Consider the following 21406-nt stretch of genomic DNA (forward strand, 5'->3'; position numbering starts at 1 on the left):
TAAGTCGGTTTGGATAAATGCATAAATGTATATACCATATAAAAGGTGAAAATAAGGAGATAATAATCAATCAGTAAAGTAACCACTATTCTAAATATAAAAGTTTACCAATTATTATGGTTTTATATTTTTTACATACAAATACATATTTTGAAGTAGTTGTGCTTTCATCGTTTTTCTTCGTTTTTGTATTAGATATTTCTATATACCTTTAAGTAATATCAGTTACTTACTCAGTAACTTAAACTGAATGTTTCTCCGATGTCAAAGCAACATTTAATTTTGAAAATTTATTTTTTTCATCTAACATTTACATTTTTCGGCTTAATTTAAATGACTGAATTTATTTATTTATTTTTCATTAATAACAGTTAAAGTATCAGCAAACCATTCATGTCCATTCACCATTCACTCATTCATTCTCAAGCATTGCGTTAGTAGCGCACGGTTGTGGGTTCGATTCCCAGGGAACACGTTAGGTAAAAACTGATAGCGTGAATCCACTGCAAGTCGCTTTCGATAAAAGCGTCTGCTAAATGCATACATTTAATTTAATTTAACGTCCAGGTGCAGTTATTGTGGCAAAGTTTAATACTTAAGTTTGGTGACCCCTAACCTTAAATATAAACCTAATAGTAAAGGGGCATTCACATGTACAATGACTTGCACCAAAGAAGTGACTGGAAGTCATTCATTTTAATGAGAATTATTGATTTCCAAGCAGATGTCGGGGTCAAATCCTATGAAAATGAGTTGTGACACAATATAGAGACCATCAATGAGTAGATGTTGCATGTGCAAAAAAACCTTAATAGTAATGTTCACCATAGCAAAAAAACTGACAAAACCAGACCAGAACAAGTTTCTTTTATTTAATACAAGCCAGGCATACTTTATGAAAACCATTTCAAGTCATATTTATTGACTGAAATACAAATATAATTACAAACTATTTACATGTCAAAATATGGCTGAGGGAATCTTTTTCCGCTCTTCGAGACACTATAATGTGATAAAAATGTCCACAGTTCCTGTGTAAGAACAAGGCACCCATGACTCCACGGTACCTGGTTAAGCAGAAGGTTGGCTGACCTCCAGGAATTGGTGGGTTAAACTCCAGAATCATGTTTCTGAAGGAGCAGAGGACTCAAACGCAGCAGAGCACATACAGAAACACCCAACTGACTGCTCTTGAATAGCAACTCTGGAAAACAGGAACATCCTGTACAGAGAGATCACTGGAGCATATTGATCAGAGATCCATTACTTCAAGGAACAACTGACCTAAAAGTTAAATTTCTCTCATTATTTATTCTTGTCCGTGTCATGCCGAAACCACAACTTTACTCCAAAAAAGCACAACGGCCCAGAATTTGTATTAGTTATCTTTTTATTTGATTTTTTTATTTTTGTTTGAAATACCCAAGAAAGCACTTTTAGCAAACATTTTAGGAAATTTTAGGGACACTGCCTGCATTGCTACAAGCAGAAATTTGATTAATATGTAAACTTGTTGTGCATGCTCTCCTCTCAATAACAAAATACACATGCAACTAAGCTGACAGTTATGAGAAAACAGCAGTTAAGCAAGCATCTGATCATTGCAATTTGGATTTGATTGCACCAGCTCTGCAATTTGGAAGTCCAGTCAAGTCATGTTTATACAGCACTTTATACTACAGATTGCTTTAAATGAGTAATTCACCACTGGAAAGATAGGGTTTTAATAAAATATGTAGTATAAACACTTTTTCTTTTATCTGTGCTGCAAGATTAGAGAAAACAGTAGAGAAAAAGGATAACTTCAACACCCATAATGCACTGGGCTCGATCAAACTATCCATGAGCGGGGATTCAAAAGCGCTGAGGTACGAGCTTTAGTGTTCAAAAAAGCCCTGGCTTTTTATGCATCTTATGTCATCTTTTGCTGACAATTATCAATTATGGTTTAACTATGACATATTTAAGCTTTATTGTAAATAAGTAGCTTTACAGTATTAAACTTGAAAAAGCAGCTCTTCAGACTGATTTCCATGTCAAAGAAGGCACACCTATTATGCAATCGCTGCAAACTAATGGTAGTTTGAAGGTGTTTACAAGCCACTGCTTTGGGAAGAAAAATTTGACGAATTCCAAACAATTCCTTTGTTTTGGCCTGATTTTGATTGAAATTACATCCCACCAGTTCGCTTTAAGTATATCAGGGCCTTAGGTGTAATCTATACAACTCTTGCACTATATTTCAAGACTTCGAAGCCATATAATACCTTTTTATGGTCACTTTAGAGCTTAATTTTGTGTTTTACCTGAACTACGAAAGTCACACTGGTTTGGAATGGCATGAGGGTTCTTATGTTCCTTTAAATCAAGACCTCTACATTGAACAATAACCACGTTCTCACAGCAGACCAGAGGTTATCTTCTGTTTGCGTGTGATCGTACCTTTCAGGTCGGACACCACCATGTTCTTGAGGCTGGGGATGGAATGGTAGACCAGGAAGCAGGCTAACATGTTGACATCAGTGTCGTTGTTCATCGGCTGTCTTCTCAAGTAGCACATGACTGTTATCTGTGAGAAAAGATTAACAGTTTTGTTTGCTTACAAATGACGTATGCATCTGTATACATATGAACTGAAGTGAATGGAGCACAATGTCTAGTGTGGCTACAACTTTAGACTCACCAAATGAATCTCCTAAAGAAATGTCAGGGTCATTTTCAGAGAATTTAAATTGTTTATTTTATATATAAAAATGTTTAAATGAATACATTTATATTAAGGTATAATTATTTTAGAATTATAAAAACATTTATTATTATTATTATTAATAATAATAATAATAATAATAATAATAAATTAAAAATGTTATTTATAACTTTTAATTTTGGGCTGGAATCTGATCTGGACATGCTTTTGACAGGTTTCATGAATCTCACACACAAAAAAAAAAGAATAAAAATATAAATAATAAAAATATAAATAAATAAAAATATAAAATAAATAAAATATAAATAAAAATATAAATAAATAAATAAATAATTAATTAATTATCATTATTGTAATGTAGTAATTTCATTGTTCAATTAAAATTAGAATAAAGCCAGTACAACATAACCCTAAAATGAAAATTATAAATATATAAAATGATTTAGAATGTGTTTTGCGTCACAGTAATGAGTCAACAATGTACAATTAGTATGATTTCCCCCGTTAGCCTTCAAGTTGCCAACCCTGCAGAGGACAGACATGACTACAGCCTTTCACACTTGCTGAAGGTGTTGACCAAAACAAGAAACATATGCAAGACCCAAACGCTGACTGGATGAGCTGACACAGAAGCTTGAAAATAGAAATCTGAGTAAGCATATGAGCTAATGATGCTAAACGCTGATGGCTGTGTGCTGTGTCTCTGAGCTGCTGCTGCAGGACTTGACTCTCAAACTCTCAAACTGTGACCATGGACCATAAAACCAGTCTTAAGTGTCAATTTTATGAAATTGAGATTTATGCACCATCTGAAAGCTGAATTTCCATTGATGTATGTTTTGTTAGGATAGGACAAAATTTGGCCGAGATGCAACTTTTTGATTATCTAGAATCTTGAGGGTGCAAAAAAAAAAAAAAAAAAAACGAAATATTGAGAAAATCGCTTGTAAATGAAGTTCTTACCAATGCATGTTGCTAATCAAAACTGAAGATTTGGTATATTCACTGTAGGATATTTACAAAATATCTTCATGGATCATGATGTTTACTTAATATCCTAATGATTTTTGACATAAACAAAAAGAAAATCTATAATTTTGACCCATAACAATGTTTTTTTGGGTATTGCTACAAATATACCCCATAGACTTAAAACTGTTTTTGTGCTCCAGGGTCACTTATTTCACGAAAAAGCTTCTATTATGATCATGCTTGCCACACATCTAAATTTGAAATAAGGAACTTGAACATTTTGATGTCATTTTGTTTGTATTTGAGTGCAACAAGCAACAAAAAATAACTAAATTTGGTACTTGCGAAACAGCTTTATACACTTTATACAGCTATATACACTTTGGAGCACATGGGTATCAAATGGCTTAAAAAGATTTAAGGGCATACATTTTTTTGTGACGATGCAACAATCACCCGAATAGGCAAGTGACAGTTGTCAGCGGTCCCAAAACGCGAGCAAAAGTCTTGTATTGCAGCGTGCAGCAGCTCTTATTGTGCAGACGAGATGCACTGATGTGAAGCCACTTTGAGACAGTGAAAGAGAGAAGACAGCTGAATCACTCGTGCGGTTTTCAAAAGACTGATTTAATCTGACAGTTTGCGTGGATTAATTTACTCATCTTACCTACATGCTATATTGAATAAATGTTTGCAGGAATTTCCCTCATTATAAACTTGAAAGTTGCAGGAATGAGTAAAACTATGCGATATACGCACAGAAATTCAGGACCTGATTAAACATCATTCTATTATACAGAGATATGTGAAATTTCCATGACTTTTCCAGGCCTGGAAATTGCCGTTTTAACATTTCAGGACTTTTCCAGGTTTTTCATGACCATACGAAGCCTGATTAAGCAATAATGCATGCTGTTAATCACTAAAGCTGGTCCACCAATGTGATTGAGCGAATGCTCTGTTACCTCTCCTCTAATCACATGTTCTGGGACCTCGCAATTAAACACGGTGTATAATTGACTCCTTTTGCCATAGCAAATAGATGCAATCATTTAAGATATGTCAGAATTATTGCGACAAGGTCAATGAAGATTTATCGAACATAATGGACTGAGTCAAAATAAATATATAGAGTACTGTATAAGGTTTTTTAATTAATTTAAGTTATATTAACTAATAATGCATTAAATTGATCAGATCCATCTACATATACATAAACATATACACACCCTTTTATCATAATAATTATTATGAACTTTCTTAATTTTATGATTAAGTTTTGGTTTTGGGCTGGAAATCTGCTCCAGACAAAGAAATATCTGGGCTGTTATAAAATAAAAAAACAAAATAAAAATATTTCTTCATAAACAATCCATTTAAATAATTATTTTGTATTTAAATAAAATAATTATATATTAATAATAAATAATAAATTTATATTAATAATTATTTTATAATTATAAGAATAAATAATTTTTTTATTAACATTACTAAATTATGTTTGGTACAAAGAAAATAAAGTGTTTTTATGACCATTAAGATTTTTTTTTTCATTTTGAAAAATAAAATTTGATCACGGGTTCCACAAAAAAAAAAAAAAAAAAAAAAAAACAAGTTTTCAAATGTTTCTTGAGCTGTAGATCAGCATATTAGAATGATTTCTGAAGATCATGTGACTGGAGCACTGATGCTGGAAACACAACTTTGAATAAATTACATTTTACAATATATTCATATAGAAAGTAGCTATTTTAAATTGTAACAATATTTCAAAATTTTACTGTTTTTAATGTATGTTTTATTTAAAAAATGCAGCCTTGGAAAGAAAGAAGCTCCTTTTAAAAGTATTTGAAAACAGTAGTGTACATTTAGCAACACGCAATGGAAATTGTATAAACAGTTAAATTCCACCTAATTCAAATGCATTATTTTACCCGATATTTGCATGTGTTTGTGCGTTACCATAACTGACCTGGTCAATAGAGATGTGTGTTGGCAGCATTTCGGGGTATTCCTGAGTCACACATTCATACAGAATTGCTGACAGCTTCTGTAGAAACAAGACAGAAAAACTGAAAACTACAGCAACACCATCATCCTTTGAGTTATTTACAACTTGATGTCTAAGAACGAAGAAGTCGATTATCACAAAAATACTGCTGATTCATCCCTCAGTTTGAAATGTTAATAAATGTTTACAGTAATGCACATATGGGGAGCAAGACAGGAAAGTGGGTCATATTTACTCATATGTTTCCTGTATTCATTTAGCATTTATAGCTACTGTGACACATTTTCTGGTTAAGCGTTTTGCACCGAGGCTCCAGACATTTATTTCACTTGCTCTACTATCACATAGGAAAGAATTGACAATAACCCTGCTTTGATGTGTTAAGGTTAAACTTTAGAAACTGAAAGTTTTTATGCGTGGTACGCCCGCTCTACTGAGTATTTACTATAAACAAGTTTCCCGTTTGTTTATACGCAAAAGGAGGCGATTTGCATTACCGTATTTGGCAACATACTAAATGTCTTCAAGAAATGTTCATGGGTTTAAGCATTTCTGACATGCATTAATCCTTTCGTACAAAAAAATTTGTTTTATTAAATATGCAACATATCTAAATCATCTCTCTACCAATTTTTGCAAAGAGTTTTTAAAGATCAAGTTGTCTCAGCAGAGCAAATTTTTGTCTATGAAAGCTATTTAGCATCCAAGACTCTCCTTATGAATGCACATGAACAAGACTTCGCCTCTGTTGGGACATGAATGCTTTTTTCCTATTACACGAACCAAGCGCTTTGCCTGAAAACAACATGTTTATGGTCTCACATGCTTCATGTTTTCCGATGCGAAGGAGACCAGAGCTGCGTCTGAGGTGAAGGTTGAGATGGCCTCGGGCTGCGTAGGAGACCAACAAGTGGGAGGGAAGGGAAAAACAGCTAATTGACATGAAAAACATTCTTTGCAGCAGTTTGAAAGAACACGTTATGCTGCTTTAATCAAGAACACAAGACCTCTGCAAACATCCGGAAATATCTTTACACCTTTATCCTCTGGATTTGCATGAGTGGATTACTGCTTGAATTACGTACAAACAGACATATGACACAGTAAATATTGACAGATGTCGGTCAAGCCGGTTTGTGGACAGTAGACTGTTGGTAATATTTATTGTGCACACAGACCGACCTTAAGAGTGCGCACTTTAGCGCTTCTGTTGTTGAGGTTGGGGGCCAGTAAGCTCTTCCAGTCTTTAGGGTTGTCCTTGTTGGGCAGCTGTCCGGCGTGCAACTTCACATACAGAACACCGTCTTTGGATAGGATGGATCTAGAAAGCAGTAAACTTAAAGCAGGTTCTTGATCACAAATAACCAGAGCTCCGTTCCAAAACCTAGCGAGCAGTTTTCTAAAGAAGCACACTAACAAAACAAAAAATGGAACCTAATAAGTGAGTGATTTGTAACACTCTCTGGGCAGCAACTCTGTCTGCTTCATAAGATAATCAGTATGAGTGCTATTTGAGACGTCAACATGTCATTGAGCATAAAATACACTACTGTTCAAAAGTTTATGGATGGTGTTTTTTTTTTTCAAAATAATATTTTGCTGATAGAGGCTGCATATATTGGAGCAGAAATACAGTAAAAATAGTAATAAAATATATATTTTTATAAATAATAATAATAATAATAATTTTACAATTAAAAATCACTATTTGTTATTAAATATTTTTTTATGTAATTTATTCCTGTGATATAAAGTTGTATTTTCAGCATCATTCCTCCAGTCTTCAGAGTCACATGATCTTCAGAAATCATTCTAATTTGCTGCTCAAGAAACATTTCTGATAATTATCAATGCTGAAAATGATTGTGCTGCTTACTTTTTAATATTAATAAGCTTAATTTTATAATTATTTTCAGGATTCTTTGATTAATAGAAAGCTTGAAAGAACATTATTTTAAATTAAAAACTATTTAAGTATTTTTGATCAATTGAATGCATGCTTGCTGAATTAATTATTTATCACTATATGTTTATCATGTATTTATCATTGTACCATATCAGTATCAAAAGCAAAATTCATGGAAGACTCAAGAATAAGATTTCAAATAGTATTAATAACAACACTTCCAGGAATTGCATGTAATAAATTAACAACAATTTTTTTCAAAGAAACTAAATAAAAAAGTAGTAAAATAAATAAATACTTACACAATAACAGTATATAAAACATCATGCATTTCAGCATCATGGATGATTTATCTGTATTCTTTTCACTGAGCTTGCCGCAGTGCATTCTGGGATTGCCTTATCTTGACGAACACATGTGATGCTCCATAAGATTGCAAAAAGTAGTTAACAATATCGCTGCCTGCCTTTTGAAAAAGCATTCACATCTGGACGGTGGCCTTAAATGGATCAAACAGATCCATCTCCATCCAGCTCACTCGGCTTAAAGCGGTTTAGTTCGAGTCCATCTCCCTTAATCTACAAGCAGACTTACTGCAGATGTTGGGTTCCTCTACTGATGTCGATGTTCAGCTCCCAATATCTTGGACCGTTTACCTTAATCTGAATGCAAAGAAAAGCATATAACATCAGATTTAGGGAGTCTGTATGAGCTGTACTTGGAAGTGGTTTAATTTATTACCCGTTTCAGAAGGTGAAGTTCAGGCAGCATGGTGGGAGCCATCAACTCCACGGTCGTCTCTTCATACCACTGCGTCTCCTATTAAACACAAACCACAAGCATGCACAAACAGACTAGAAACCTAAGCATGCATCACAATGTATAAATTCACTGTAAAGTCTGCGTGAGCAAGGACATGTTTGTAATTGCTTTGAACAGCTGGTTGCCTTCCTTTGGCTGGCATCCTTTAATTGAAAAGACGAGTCCTCTCAAAGCAGCAGGGGAAACATGGTCAGACGCCACGGTCAACCTTCAGCAGTCCTTCAGCATGTTCATCACCTAAGAATCTCTTTGATGTGGACTAATGTCCTCACACGCAACGGGACGGCTAATTACACTGTCTTCAACAACAAGACATATTATATAAGTCTTTTTAGTAAGTGAGGTGAAATAAAAGTGATTTGAATCAAGAACTGAAAGTCGATCGTGAAATTGTCAGAGACCAATATGAGAGCAGTTTGAAGCACACTTTTGAGGAAGCTTTTTGACCCGGACATGGAGGTCAAATTCATCCTTAAGAGCATCTCTACTTAACCCAATTTGCTAATATTGACACAACATTTAGCTTTAACGACTATTATATCAGTGCATTTCACAATTAATAAAAGCTAAATTACCTACAACTACAGTCTAAAACATGCATCTGGCTTTTGGTTAAAAAAAATTTCTGTTACACAACCCATCTAGGTACATTTTTACGAGAAAGTCATTTCAGACCAGGGTTTTTATTGTTAGCTAAAACTAAAACATTTTTTAATTGAACTAAACGTGAAATAAATTAAATATAAATATTAGGAGAAGTTGTTAAACTTGTTTCGGTTAAGTGTCAAGGCAGCATGAAAATAATAATAAATGAATAGCTAAATAAAAAAACAATAATAAAATTACAAATAAATATATATAAAAAATTATATTACAGTATTTAAATAACACTAAAATAACACAATAACAAATTTGAATGAAAAAAGTGAAAATGGTCTATTTTTAATTATTATTGGTAACCAGCATTGTATTTGTTAACTAACATGAAAACTAAAGCTATTAAAAATAATTTTCAAAAACTGAAATAAAATAAAAAGTCAATATCAAATTAAAAACCTAAACTTAAAAATAGCTAAAAAAACCCTGAAATCTTACCTTGACTTGAAGCTGAAGTATTACAATTATTAAAACTAAAATAAATAAAGCTAAAGATAAATGTTTTTACAAAAAGCACAACTTAAACTGAAGGCAACATGAGAAATGAAAATATAAAAATAAAAGCTAATTTAAAAAAATGTAATATACAGTATAATAATATACAAATAACACTGGCTTTCATTGAATGTGAGTAAGTGTATTTTTGGAAACCACATCAAGGCATGAGGCACGTGCAGCACATACCCTGTAGGTGAGATCTAGCAGAGCGTAGCAGGGTTGAAGAGTGTCTACATCCACAGACACCAGCAGACGAGGTTCAGCTGCGAACACAGCCAGGTGGCGCAACGCCAGGAGCTGATACCTGCAAAGAAGAACAAGAACATATGTTTAGAAGGAACAAAAAATCATTTCCAGTTCCAACCTTAAATGCAAACACATGCAGTAGTTAGAAACTCGGGAGTATATGTTTTCTATTACTGTCAAGTGTTTATCATCATCTCTATCCTTGCTTAGTAGCAGTAGTGAAAATGAAAGACATTCTCCACAGAAAGTAGCTATTTGACATTAAAAGCACTTAAAAATGTCTGGATGTATTTATTGTCTTGTCGTTTCAAACTGTTCTGAAATGTTTCGCTTTAAAACTGTTTGTGCTCATTCTGAAAAAACTAAATGGCACTTGATTTGATATCTTATTTAATGCAACTTTATTCTCATGTTTTTAAGTGTGACTGAAGTACAGTATGTAGATACTTTTTGGGCCAAGTGTTTTACATGACACTTTGACACCATGTAGATACGAGCATCTAATACACACACGGTCACGATTCTGGGTAACAAGTCTCATTTACAGTAAAAATGAAACTGGTTTTCGTCAGAAGTGAAGACAATTCAGCCATATTTGCTCATTGTGACATGTGTGTGTGTGTTTGTGTGTGTTAGCAGCTGTTGTCAACCTGTTGTCTGAGCTGTGTGCAGGGAAATGAGGATAAAGTGCACAAAGGAGTGCAGCAATAGCGGAGTGTGTACCTGTGGGAAAAGCAAAAGCATGTCATAAAAATTAGGTTTTGGACTTTTTTCTGACAGCATATTACCAGTAGAGTGAGGAAAAACATAAATGAACAAAGCATGTTAACATTGTTGGAAAAATGTGCTCAAAATAAACAATGAACGCACATATTCACTGTCATGTGCATGTGACGCGCAATTGTGTAGCGAGGGGTAAAATTGGTCATGCATTGTTCACTAGTACGATTTGTGCTCTTTCAAAAGGCCTCACTTAAAAATAATGGGCGAGTTGAAGAGTGCACTCAAACAGGCTCTGACAGGATGAGAGGCTCTTACTGTGTCTTTCACTGACCTGGTTAGAGGTCACCTTATTTCTCTTTAAAAACATTCAAGAGCTTGTGTACCAGCCCACCACAACACCTGTAGCTTGCTGATCCACACAAGCAGACATTTTTATTATATGCAATTTTCATATCTTCAGCTTATCTTTCATATCTCATATCTAAAGCAGCAACATCGGCAGTGTGGCACTTTCAGTCGATTTCATGCACACATCATGAATAAAAGTACAAACATGTCAGCTGTGTGAATGCTAGTGATGAATTAAAAAATATCAAAACTGATATGGATTCTTAAACCTCAGGATTAATATTTGAGTCTATGTTGTTTTCTCTTAATGCATGACCGCTGTAACTGCCTCAGTGGCACATGAACCAATCATTTCTTCAACTTTATTACTAGTTATAGCACAAAATAAGCATGAATGAACTTCAAAAGGTGTTGAAAGAAACAGTTTACTCAAATGTATAATGTCTCATATAACCGCTCAATCAAAAAAAGAAAAGTTGCAACCACGGAAAGATGTCAATAAAACAGCTTGTAAACAATAGGTCATTTATCGTTACATTAATCTCATTAAAGACATAGCTAGCAAGAAAAACAGCTCTGGAGAGGAGCATTTTGGTAAATATATGCACTATATTACTTATTCATTTTTTTTTTACTTAATGTGTTGTCTTAAACGGAATGGACACATAATTATGTTATTAAAAATGCTTGTACAGCTCAGTTTTTATTTGACCAATAGATTAGTTATTACATCAAATTTATTTTCCGTTTCAGTTTCCTAAGTGCATCCTAAATAAATTGTTTTGCATTCATTTTTTATTCTGTGCATCACTTTTCCAACCCATATGATTTTCTTCCACATTAAAATTTGGTGTATGAAGAAGCATAATTGTAAATTTGACATGAAGGCTGATTCTCAATCAATGTATGACCGAATGTTACTCTGAATATGCAGAAGCGTGAACGACATGAGAATAAGTAAATGATGATGAAATGAAATTTGGGGTCAAAGGATATAATATTATTTATGCTTCAGAATTATGAACAAAATGTGTACAAATCCTAAACTTTTGTTGGCCACATTGCTTATTTTATGCAATAATGTAAAAACCAAAAAAAATGTCATCCCTGCTTCACTTTATACTCTGGAACAGGGATTTGTTTAATACTTTACCTCCAAGAATGGGAAAAATTGTGATTATTGTCTTCGCAAACTCTACTTATTAAACGCAAAATAATGCCATATGGAAGTGAACTGTAGTGCTAGGAAGTATGGGTAAAAACAGACTTTCTTATATATTTCCAAATCCATATGAGACTCACCCGGGAAGAGCAGGCCTAGAGTCATGTGATGGGACATGTGAAAGCCATAGTTCATCTCGCCACAGGTGTGTTTGTGGAGGAAGCGGCACAGCTGCAAGACTTTCTAGTTCCCTGAACCGGCCATCACCACTGAAACCGCCAGGAGGACCATGCTTCAACACGTCTGCAGGTTATACTGCCCTGTCTGGAAGATAGCAGACATTACGTGAATGAATATTTAGGATTACATGATGATGCATGATGATGCTAGAAATATTAAGAATACTCAAGGAGCTTTCAGGAAGATCACATATCTGTGAGTGGGAAGTAAATGTCCACTTACTAAGCAGTCAAAAGCATCTGAATTTGCAGATCCAGCAAACCAAAATCCCACAGCCAGGCAGCCTCCGGCAATTATACAGTCATGAGCTTGACTGTGGAAACAGTTACAAATGTCAGCTTTATTTCACTCATCCAGTCATAATAGAAAACACCTCCACATGTGTGATTTCTAGGAGATCCTTATACCAACAGACTGTTTTCCACACAAGTCGATCAAAACATCATTGAGAATCTGCTGCTACTCACACTAAGGTCTCCATGTTGAGATCCTCAGAGATGGACGTCTGCTCCTGGCTTCCGAGGTTTTCTTGGATGATCTGAAGAGGCAAAGCTTATTGTTAGCATTAATCGTGTGAGGAGAGCCTGGCACTGTGTCTACGTGACAAGCTGCATCCTCTTTGTTCACTAACAATGAGCCAAGTTAGTGTTAGCTCAACTCGAGAAGCAAAGTCCTTTTCAAGGAACGTCTTTTCACTTGGTGGCCATATTTGCAACACTTCCAGGAAGCAATTTTATGCATACAAGACCTGTAGTCTAACTATTTGAATGAGGAAATACTAAAAACTCAAAAGCTGCTTGACAAATTCACAATTATATAACGTATTTGAAATGAAATATGACTAACTCATACATGTTGTTTCCTATGCTCAAATGGCATTAAAAATGTGTTTATTTCTGGTCTTTCAAGCCAATGCGTCTCAGATTTGCGATGAAATGATTTTACCAACAGCTGATTGGCTCTTTTATTTAGAAGGCTGGGTGTAGTCATATTGCACATAGCAGTTACTTCCATTCATAGTAATACAAGTTCACCGTCTTGGTAAATCTATCATCTTAAGTCAGCAAAATGGAAGAATTTTTGTGTCCCTCTTTATTTAAAATGTGTTTTTTGTAAACACCCACGGAAGGAAGGAATCTTCCACTGACCCACATAGATAGAATGTTCAGCATTCAAACATTCCAAAAAGTTACCATCAGTGATGTCATCAGTATTTGAATACTGAATTGTGATTGGTCTTTCATCTCAGCAAATGAACAGGAACAGTTGGTTTTGAACAATTTCGGTGTGATTTTCTACAGCACATAGAATTAAAACCTATATAAATTGGATCTTCAACAACTGCAGAATGGTGAAATGACTTCACAATTAAAAGACACAGTTCATAATGAGCTTCCTCTGCCTCCTCTCTTGCTCAATGACCTGCACACCTCCTCAGCTGAAGTGACCAAACAGGCTCTGCGTTTTGCAACACAAGCATTGCTAAATATTTCACCAACCTATGAACTTACAGGGGAACAGGAAACAAAAACATGACCTGAGGCCAAAATAAGCTTCCTCTTGTGAAACTAGTAGTCGAAACAGAACGTAATGCTGGATGAGTCCCTGCAGTGTTTTACAGCTCAGACATACCTGAGGCACATTACTGGTCACCCATTCGGCATTGGGAAAGATCTCGTCCAACATGATAAGACATCTGGCCAGCGTCTGTAACGAGAACAAAGACACCGCTACTAAACACAAAGAGCTTGCTATGAATAAACGTTTTAGGCTGAATTGTAAAAGAGGAAATATTTGCATATCTCTTTCTTTGTAAGCCTTTGTAGTTACTGTTTAAATCCTGTATGACAAAGACTCTGTTCCAAAACCTAGTGAGCTGGCTTGTCTACTTGGCAGTTGCCTCCTAAACACATTTTTTTAGAAACATGAAATGCAAAGCAGTGAGAAAAAAAAATGTTTTACTTTATAAGTTAAACAAATTTTAACTTGACTGTTCTAAAAACATAGCATGCTGTGAAACACAAGATGCACATGCAATGGTTAAATCCGTCCATCTAGTGCAGAGACGCCTCAGCGTTTTACTACTGGTCAAAAAAGGCCATTATTTGGCAATTCTGAACCAATGTCGCTTCTGTTTTGCCGATATTTTGCATATTAAATTAGCATCACTTGGTCTTTATTTGAGAAAATAATTCACAGTGGCTTATTAGCGTGTACTGATAGTTAGTGTTTGCTTTATTTGTGTTTTTCCTCACTTTGATTTGTGGAAAATATTAGAATAGGATTACAGAATCAATTATTGTTTCTAAAGCATAAATCTGTTTAATTTAAAGATTTACTTATCTAGTTCAAAGTATTTTTTCAAGTAGATTCATTTTCAAATTATTTATTGATAATATGTAAAAAAAATATATATTTTTTTTATTGACATACATCTTCTGTTATACAAATCTCATTTAAATGGGAAAGGCATATATCATCTTTATATCAGTTGTATTAATATTTGGCCATTCAAAAATCCACATGGGTCGACCTCTACTTTTTACTACAAAGGGGGAAAAAAATTACATTTTGTTCAAATATGGTATTAAAATTGACATAAAAAAATAATAATTTTCTATTATCTACATTTCAGTGAAAAATAAAACAAAAATCATTTATGAGTGTGGTAAATGCATGTTGTTAAGCTCATGGTTATGAAATTATTATAATCATAAACACTGGTTTATAGCGTTTATACCGTTTTTTTTTTTTTTTTTTTTTTTTGTTATTCTGATAGTTATTTCCCTATAACAGCTAATGAAACAGAAGTGTCAAATTCAAAGAAAATAGCTTATTTCCACATTTCAAAATCAGGTGAATATGCAGTACTCATATTAAATTTAGTCAAATCAAATTAATATATCTAAAAGGCAGCAAAAAATACCACCTTACTTAACACGTATTCTACAAAGGCAGCAATCTGGGTTTTGAAACATTTCAGAAGAATCTAAGAAACAAGTGAACTTCCTGTTGGTTAACAAGCACAACAGGCTAAAATGACCCTACATTTAGCCTGAAAAGCCATTGTAAAACATGAGAACACTTGGCAAAAAAAAAAGTGCGATTGAACCCATTGTGAGATGTTATTTGTTTAAGTTCCTGCGAGCCCAGAGGCCAGAATGAACTTCTGATGGCTGCTGTCCCTGTAATGTTCTCTCTCACCCTCAGCAGCAAAAACACAGGCTCGATGAAGTCCAGCAGAAACATGGTGTCCGGGGCTTTCAGCCAATCAGCTATAGACCTACAGGGGGCCAGAGAAACAGGTGTGAATGTGAGACAGGAGCAAAAGAGGTCTTGCACTGAACATACGATCTGAAGATGAGGAAGATGTCAGAGACTTTCAGCACTCACAATGGATTTTACTTTAAAGGTGAAGTGTGTGATTACTGGGATTTTAAAATACTCTTATTCCGGTTTATTGCACACAGGCAACTATTACTAATTTGTTAGTTGTCTTTCCGGAGATCGCAACACGGACTCTTTCAAAACAACGCTCTGTTTGTTTGAGGAGACTGTCTATTTCTACATCAACTAAAGTTGCGAAAAAAATTAAAGCGGACTTATTTTAAAGCCAGTATATAGATAATAGTATATAGTATATAGATAATGCTAAAATATCACTATGCCAGTGGTACAGGAATTTTACTTTAATCCTATATTAATGTTTTCCCATTACAACTCACCTATTGTTTGTTTTCAGGTAAATCATGGCTAGGGCAAGTGTTGCACCAGGACAGGTCACGTCCACATTGATAGTGTCACCCTCCTAATGAAAACAGTTTTACATTTAATAGTGTTGCTTTCTGAACCTTGTTAGATAATCCAGGTTAAGTGTAAGATACTATCATACTAATTTATTAAAATATAAATAAATACAAGTTTCTGTATATGTCATTTGAAATCTTATGCATACCATCTAATTCCACTTTCTTGAAATTACTATTCAATTCAAATTAAAGAATTTGCAGCAGACTATCTCAGTAGTATAAGCACTTTGTTCTGAACAACCCTTGCTTTCTCATACGATTATTTAAACTGTCAAATACGACCACATGCGAGGTGTGGTATCATTCTCAGCATATAGAAATCTCCAGATGAATAAAAGCTCTTTGCTGGTTATGTCATGACTCCACCTTGATCTGATAGCTGGGAGACTTGTGTTTCTCTCTGTTGAAGCTAGCATGCATGCGTCGATGTCCTCCCAGCATATACTGATAGAGCTGCTCGGGCACGTTCAGGTCGGTCATCCTGATCAGGTTATTGCCATGCTGCAGAGAAGCAGAGAGCAAACAGCTGGGTCAGCGTGGGAATTATTCTGCTTCCCATCTCTCACTGATGCACACAATGCATGCTATTCATAATAAACACCGCTACCGCAAAATACAAATAAAAACAAATTACTGCAGATGGCATTTCAAATATTACACGTTTTGTGTAGGTTTTTGTTTTTTTGTTTTTACGGAAAAAAACAATAATTTGCGCGCATCAAAATGTGTTTATGGGTAATTCACACCAAAATTATGAAAAATATATAAAAAAAACTAAATTTTATAAATTTAAATCTTATTATATTTTAATAAGACATCCATAAATTTAAATGATTATTCTGCATCTATTTTTGCTCAATTCAGTTCTTCAAAAGATCAATTTTACAGTAACATATTACAAAAAAAAAAAATATATATATATATATATATATATATATATATATATATAATTTTTTTAAATACTATATAACTTTTTTATATTTACATATTTTTAATAAAATACATTTAATTAAATATATAACATTACATTATAATGCTTTCACCAAAAAAGGTAACACTTTAGAATAAGGTTCCATTAATGTTAGGTAACTACTTTAGTTAACATGATCTAAGCAAGAACAATCCTTCTACAGTATTTATTAATCTTAGTTAATGTTAATAATAATTAATTAATTAATTAATTAATAATATTTATTAATGCATTACTCAAATCAAAAGTTAATGCACTGTGAATTAGCATGAACAAACAATTAATAACTTATTAATATTTTCTTTAACTAACATTAACAAAGATGAATACATCTATTGTTCATTGTTTGTTCATGTTAATTAATACATTAACTAATGGAACCTTATACTACTTCAGAAAGACTAAACACATTTTTGAGAAGTTGCACACTGCACATGATGGTGTGTGTTCATTTTTAGTTCTGTGGGAAAAAAGTGGTTCATTTAGGGATTTTTGTGCTCCTCCAAGCTGGTTGCTGACTGTGCATGTAACAGGAAAAAATTCACAAAATGCTTTGGAAACACACTCACTCCCAGGCAGACCATGCCAAGTGTGAGTCCTGCTGCTAGGGAGTAAGACTCCCTGTCCGTACAGTACTCCATCTCAGGACCAGGTGGACATCCTTGGAAACAACACAACACACAGCTGTTACAGACTCCGATATGACACTTAACTAATTATTCAATCATGAATGAGCACAAATGAAAACAACAGCTCATTTGATTTCATGCCAACACACACACACAAAGACACATGATGTGGTGATAACCATGTTAATGCATAGCACAAATAGGGGGCAAACATTTTAATTTATATCATGAATTATATAATTATATTTATTATTTTTATATTTTAAAGATTTATATATATTTATAGTTATAATAAAAAAATTGTCAGTCAACACATCTAAGTATAATGTAAATATTTCTATTTATTTTTACTGTATTCAAATATTTGAGAAAAATTAAGTTGTATAGATAATTTTTCATTATGTTTTTGTTCATAGGTTTAATAATATTTTTCATTTATTTTTTATATTATTGCATAATATTTTAATACAATAAAATTAATCATATTTACATTATACTTAATAAAAAAATATAGACTAATAACAAAATGTTGATTATAATTATTCTTAAATATTCAAATAAATATATAAATCTTTAAAATATAAAATAAATAAAAATGAATAAATAGTTATATCATTCATGATAATAATATTATGTTTGCTCCATATTTGTGCCATGCACTACACATAAACGCAATTATCACCACATCATGGAATCCTAATCGAATGCCACAGCTCACAGTTGTTATACTGGTAGCAATTACCCGCATCTTCCCAAACAATGCAAAAGTTAGATTAGCAACATGGTAGTCTCTCTTGTGCGTTTTGCATGAAAATTTATATGATAGAGAGTTGGGCCGAATCAGTATGACCATACACTTCACGATCTGACTAAAAGTTAAAATAGCAATCTCTCTCCATTGAAGCACAGAATGGATTTACAGTGAGCTGTGCAACCTTGGTACTCACATTAACACTTTATTCATTCATTAAACTCACTCATTCATTCACTTTCACATGTGCATGAAGTAAAACAGGATGTTTTTCTACCAGATTCTTGTAAAATCGTCAGGAGTACTACCAGAGACTAGAAAGTCCAGCCACAGATCTCCGTGTGAGAGCGGGCAGTGTAAACACCAAACTAGCTAAAGGCTCGATATATCTTATAGATTACAGATACGCTCAGCGACCACAGAAAGTATCAACAAAGCCTGGCCTGACTGGAAATGAGAGAGCAGCACACGTTACTGCCCTGTGAACTGTCAGAATGAAACTCGGCTCTACGTTTGCCTTTCATGTGAGAAAAACAACAGGATGAGAGCAAAAACCCCAGAAAACATGCAGACCTGACAGCTCCGATGCTAAAAATGGCGAGATAAGACAATTACGAGGAGGAGGAGGAAGAGGAAAAGAAGTCTGGCCTTCAGGAAGAGCCTCTATGAACTGATGGTCCATTAGGAGCAAAGATGGCGACTTTAAACCTACTTCTGCAGTTCACTTCATCACCGAGTGTCCAATTCTAATTAAACAAAACCTAACCTTTCTTAATAACTTCTTCAGTTCCAATAAAAGTCATTATGCCAGATTGGTTTCATTTCTCTAGAATTAATATCGCCCGCAAACTCCTGATTTCCACCTAGATCTGCATTATAGATAAGCGCAGGTGAATCATCCGGTTAGCTACACCTGGATGTCTGGATTCGTCACATGCTGTAAGGAATCGGTTATCTGGGCCATCCTTAGTAAACATCTGCCGATGGTGGTCACACTAGATTTTGTGTTTCACTTGCATTGATACGCTTGCAAAACCAGCGTTTATAAAAATAAAAAACAGGGTCATATGACCAATCCGAAAGTGTCAATATCTATATGAAATTCCGAGACGTTTACCTAGTATTTGTGAAAAGTCGTCAGCGTGAGTAGTAAGGGTGCTCCGATTGATCGGCCGATAATGGCTTGGTGAAGTTTAATTGGAAGGTCTCTATAAAGGCCGATCTCATAAACCCATCTCAAGCTGATGACGCAAACGGACATGACATCTCAGTCTGGCACGGGTGAAATAACTGTAATGCTGTTTGTGAGGCACAATTCATATTTCTCTATTTAATATCCATGTTAAATCACAAACGGCGTGAGTGAATCACCACGGCTCTCTTTCTTTCCCTCTCTAAATGCGCAAATTTTCTTCAAATCAGCACATTGCGTCTGCACTATAAGCAAGCTGCACAGTTTACACAGGAATTGTCATTTGCACAATCAAGGCAGTGTTGCATCATCACTAAAGATTACAATTTTAATTTATTTTTAATTCTTGGCAGTATTAAAAAACATTCAGCACTTGAATGCTCTCCTAGAGACGGTGCGCTCATGCACACTAAAAGAGCACACACATAACGCCAGGTTCACACATACTCTTGCTTATATTTATTGCATTTAAAAACGTCTATGAAAGATTGTATTACTGTTCTGCGTGAAAACGGTATCAGAATGCTCATAAATGTTTTTCAGTAACAATGTTTGGATTTGAAATCAGAAATGGATAAATTTTGCATCTGTGGCAAACAGCTGCGGATCATATGTTTGAGTGCGCTATACATTAATATGATCATTTATTGAAACTATTAAACTATTAACAAAATTTTCGCTACTTGAAAATTTGGATGTAATCGGATACATATGATCAATGATAAATATTAGATGAAAAACTAATACTAAGTTTGAGTTGAAGCACTAAAATTACTAATTGATAAATGAAAACAAACAAAAAATTAAACCTCTTTTTGATATTACAAATAAAAATGACATTAAAATTACTAAATTAAATGGAAATTAATTCTTAAAAATTATTCTTTATTATGAAAAGTGGAAATAATACTAAAACGTAATTGAAATTTAATTAAAAATATTGATAATAAATTATTAATCATAAAAAATATTAAAACTTCTAATTATATATTATAAATAATAATAAAATATCCCTGGACCATCATATCCTGTTGACCATATTCACTGCAGGGTCATTTTCTATACCTAAAACTCATTATTGAAGTTGATAAAGACTACAATCAACATAAGCCCCAAATGAGGCTGTAACTGACCTTGGTGAGGTAGTCTTGGATGTTAAGTGTTGTTAGTTTAGTGAGGTGGCCATTGAGGCCCAGGGCCATGAGGAAACCGGTGTATTCATTGGCCAGGTCAGCACTTTTGGGTTTGTTGTATGCAATCCAGGCAGATTCCACCTGAGAGGCAGGGGCGATCTTAAGACCAGCTGACACGCCGTTATGAAAGCTGGGCCAGCTGGTCAGGTTGGGCGGCACATCGATGTTACAAGTGTTCAGGTCCACCACGGTGTTCCTGGGAGGAGTGCGGCCTGGGAAGAGAAGACAAAAGAGAAGGGACATTATTCATACAAAATAAAAACAATTGTGGGAAGTTGGGAAAGACATAAAAAGGCAGCATTTTAGTGCCCTTAAGCTACTAAATCACAGAGGAAGAGGTTTTTCCAATAAAAATTATACTAGAAAGCATTAACTAAAATATCTGTTTTCAATGCAAAACTTGCCATTTTGCACTTGTGGGTGCATTTAAAAATAATTAAGATTAAATTTAAGATTTATGTACTTATGCATGTAATTGCAAAGAAATAGCAAGCTATATTTTCACAATGTTCATACATTTTAACCAAATACATTGAATTGTTTTCACGATGACCGGATTTATTAGGATTG

The 21406-nt window shown here is 34.1% G+C and overlaps 1 pseudogene; it reads right to left on the minus strand.

Moving 5' to 3' along the window:
- Positions 1–850: 850 nt before the first annotated feature.
- Positions 851–21406, minus strand: part of LOC113078513 (anaphase-promoting complex subunit 1-like) — a 49599-nt pseudogene continuing 29043 nt past the window's right edge.

This window comes from Carassius auratus, unplaced genomic scaffold (genome assembly GCF_003368295.1).
Source record: "Carassius auratus strain Wakin unplaced genomic scaffold, ASM336829v1 scaf_tig00025916, whole genome shotgun sequence".
NCBI classification, from domain to species: domain Eukaryota; kingdom Metazoa; phylum Chordata; class Actinopteri; order Cypriniformes; family Cyprinidae; genus Carassius; species Carassius auratus.